The sequence below is a fragment of the Humulus lupulus genome, chromosome 9 (genome assembly GCF_963169125.1).
Source record: "Humulus lupulus chromosome 9, drHumLupu1.1, whole genome shotgun sequence".
Classification (NCBI taxonomy): domain Eukaryota; kingdom Viridiplantae; phylum Streptophyta; class Magnoliopsida; order Rosales; family Cannabaceae; genus Humulus; species Humulus lupulus.
In genome coordinates this window covers 82,254,476-82,258,795 of record NC_084801.1, presented here as the reverse complement: position 1 = coordinate 82,258,795, position 4,320 = coordinate 82,254,476, and positions in this window count along the sequence as shown.

Genomic DNA, 4,320 nt, shown 5'->3' with positions numbered 1-4,320 from the left:
AAATGAAAAAACTTAAGTACCCTTGAGGTTTAGGTGGGAAAGGATAGGCAAGGAGGGGCAAAATGGTCATTTGGTTGGGAATTAGATAAATGGCAGCTGGTTTTATGGGGTACACGGTTTGGGGCTTAACCATTTTGGTCTTGATAGAGTTTGAAGAGAAGAGAAAAGAGAGGGAAAAGCTAGGGCATGAGGAAGAAGAAGAAGAAGAAGAGAAGGAGAAGTTGGAGACTTAGGAGATGAATCAAGGATGCATAGGGTTGGATTCTTCATTCAAGGTAAGGATTCTAAGTAAATTTAAGGCTTGCTTTTGTTATGGTTTGAGGAATTAAAGCATTTTGAAGTTTGATTAAGTTTGTTTTTGGGTTTAATATTTTCTGAAGTTGAAAATCAAAGATGTGGATTTTGGGGATTTGATTGTGTGTTTGGGTTTCTTTGATTGTGTTTCTGAGTTGTTAAATGATTCCTATGAAGTTTGGAATTGAGTTTTGGGATTGAGATATGAGTTTGGGTAGTTTTGGGGGTATTTTGGATGAAGGAATTGAAGGTGAGAAACCCAGAAATTTCGGGTTCGTAAGGGCGCACCGCGGCCCTGTTCTTGGGCGCCGCGGCGCAAGGTTGGTTCCAGGGGAGGTGTGGCCTCTGACTTGTTAAGCGCCGCGGCCCTGTAGGGCTGAGCCGCGGCGCTAGGCCATTTTCAGGACACCAAAATTTGCATTTTTCAGCTTTTGCTCCGGGGGTTCGGGGGATGTTTCCGATGAACTGTTTTAGGAATTTGGGAGTCCCGAGAGTGTGGGATTGGTCCCGAGAGGTGGTTTTTGATTTGATTAGTATTGAGGGATGTTTCTTGTGTGTTTTGACTAGGTTTTGGTGAGGCTCGTGCTAGAGGATCGTGCTCGCGGCTTCAGTGCATCAGGAGGCTCAAGATGCAGGTAAGAAAACCGTAACACCCGAGAATAGGGCATGGCCCCACTGTGTGATTGTAGGGCATGGCCCCAGATTGTATTATGTGCAAATGTTTAACCTTAAATGAATCATGATGTGTGTGAATGATTATTTCGAATGTACTATATGTGTGATTATGATGAAATGAACAGCAAGGGCCGAGAACGGCGTGGCCGTGGGCCGAAAGTAACACCTAGCACATGGGATGCTATAGTCAGGGCGGGGCCCGGTGGATACATGTGTTATGTTATATTCAGGGTGGGACCCAAGGGATACATGAGTTATCCTCGCGGTGAGAACCGAAACCCCAGGCTTTGGTAAGGCCTCTGGGGCGGCGTGGCCGTGCTTGTGTTATTATGATGGTTTTCCTATTTATCAGTGAATTATGCCAGCTATATGAATTGCATATGTTATGTATTATTTGGGTTTTCTTGCTGGGCTTCGGCTCACGGGTGCTCCGTGTGGCAGGTAGAAGCATGGACTGAGTCAACCAACCATGAGTACGGAGAGCGTGAAGCGACGCGTACATGTTTGGCCTGCCCGACTGCTTTGGTTGGGGGTTTATTCAAAAATGGCTGTAATAACCTATGATTTTATGATTTCTCAACTGTAACCTTATTTCAAGATGTAATTAGTTTTCAAACCTTATTTTGGGATCCCAAATGTTTAATAATAGAAGTTTTAATGAAACGACGCATTTTCAAAGATTCCAGCCTTAACTTTTAACTAGTCACACTTTTGTTTCAAAACCTCGGTTAGCGAGTTCATTGCACACTGTTTTGTCTTAAAAACTCACTTAGTAACGGCTCTAAGGAAGTAGGGCGTTACACCCATTATTCAGGGGATAATATCTGTAACAATATTTTGTAACCCTCCATGAGCCTATAAATAGCAAGATATAGCTCAAGGGAAGGGACTTTTTAACTTCTGATTGAGAGAGATATAGAATTTCTCCTAGTAAATTTGTATTGTTTGTCAGAAGTGTTGAAACTCATTGGACCCAAGTTCTCTGATCACACTTTTGGTTCCAGATCAATATCATTCTAAGTGGACGTAGGTCATTACCAGATCCTGGGGCCGAACCACTATAAATTACTGTGTTTTCTTTACTTTTGTCATGACGTTATTCTCTTTACACTCGTCTATATCATTCATACTTTGACTCCGTGTCAGTTGGCTAAATCGTGGGTCAACAGGCCCCAATTGGATGGTAATGACCTACATCCACTTATTGTTCTTATTGATGCAGAGTCTCAATATTGTGATCAATGAATTAGGGTTCACGAGTTTCACAAGCCTTGGGAGAATTACAACTTTGATGAATAATCACACTATAATTTTCTCTCAGGATTCAAAGATCCAAAAAGTCCCCTCCCTTGAGCCCTTTGATTCTTATTTATAGGCTCAAGCAGTGTATATGGGCCAATGGGCCTTAATTACAATTAAGACTTTCGTATCTAGGTAATAATAGAAATTACAATCAATGTATAGTTACAGAATTGCATAAATAAAGGAGATAAATGAATGTATGTGATCAAGCTGGTCGTCTATAAGTATGACGCTTGATAAACCCATAATCTCCTGTGCGATGGTCGAGTAGGATACTCACTTAAAGCCGTTACGTGCCTGCCACGTGTACATCAATTCTGTCACGTCATCAGGGGCCGTTTTTGGGTAAACAATATTAATATAATTAGTAAAAAAATTAAGTTTATATACTATTATCTCAATAATATTTTATTACATATGAATTTATAATAATATAATTATTAAATATTTAATCTCGTATTATATATCATTATAATAATGATATTTTTATAACATTTGAATTTATATTAAAATAATTATTAAAAATATGTAGTCTTATATTAAATATTATTATAATAATGATATTTTATAATATTTGAATTTATATTAATATAGTTAATAAATATCTATTTTTAATTAGTTTTAAAGGTATATTCCGTTAAATATTTAGAATATTTTGTTAATGTTAGCAAAAAAAAAAACACAAGAATTTTCGTTATCTAGATACTTTTTACATATAGAGATATAACTATATGTAACTTTTTTTTCTTATACAGTAGCTTTTATAGTTATATATATATATATTTGTGTGTGTGCATAAATAAGTACATTGCTTGATACATATATACATTTTTTTATGAAAATGAACTAATTTTAAGGTTAATTCATGATTGTTTGATCAGACATTTGTGTATGTGTTGAAATATATTTTTATTAAATGTCCAAAAATAAATAAGAGCACTCGCAATGAAAAACAATAATATAATTTATTCATTTTGTCCTCAACTTCAATTCTCAAGAGAACAAAACATGGACGCATGTAAAAATGAAAAGTATTCTTTTTCTTTTCGCTCTCTTATTAAATGTTAAATTATACATATATCTTTCAAAGAAACGAGGGTGTCAAACTCATTTAAATTTTGGAAGTTATTTAGCTAAGATTTCTCATAAATAAAGGAGTTATTCATTTTTTGACCCAACAAATTTTGAAATAATTAAAATGATAAAGCAGTTGAGAATGTTTTGGAGAGAAAGTGAGAAAGTAAAATAGATATTTTTATGAGCAAGGTCACCGCAATTCTTTTGTATACAAAATATATTTTATGAAATTATTATTGATCTAGTAGGGTTTATAAGTCATTTAAAATCTTGATTGATTTTTTGTTATCCAGTATTACTCAATCTACAATTTCAATAAAAGAATTGAGATTGACAATTTATTTTGGGTTGAATTTAAATATCAAATTGGTTTCTTGTTCTTTTGGAAATTTTAAAATCTCGTTAGGATAACCAGTTACAATAAAAATAGTTGTAATCAATTACAATTTTTCTTTGTTTAAGAGTTGTAACAGGTTACAAGTCTATGAATTTTTTTCCCTTTCGATTCTAGATTGTAACCAATTACAACAATTCTAATTTCAATATGAAATGGTTTTTTTTATTAGAAATTTTAACATCCCGTCACGATAACCATTTACAATAAAAATAATGTTAATTAATAACAATTTTTCTTTGTTTGAGAGGTTTAACTAGTTCCAAGTTTGTGAATTTGTTTTCCTTTTTGTTCATGTTTGTAACCAGTTAAACTGAGAAATGTTGTAACTCGTTAGCATTGTGAAACTGAGAAATATTGGAATTGGTTAAGGTTGTGAAACTGAGAGAGTGTAATTGGTTATAGTCACATAATTTTGCATAAAAATGTAAAACACATGGCCATCAATACAAAGCTACTAATTAATAGTAATCATTTAAGAGATTCATAAAAAATACAAAGTATATATATCACACAAAAATATTTGTGCAAAGATAGAAAGCTAGTAAATATAAATTCTATTTTTTGTATAAAAGTGA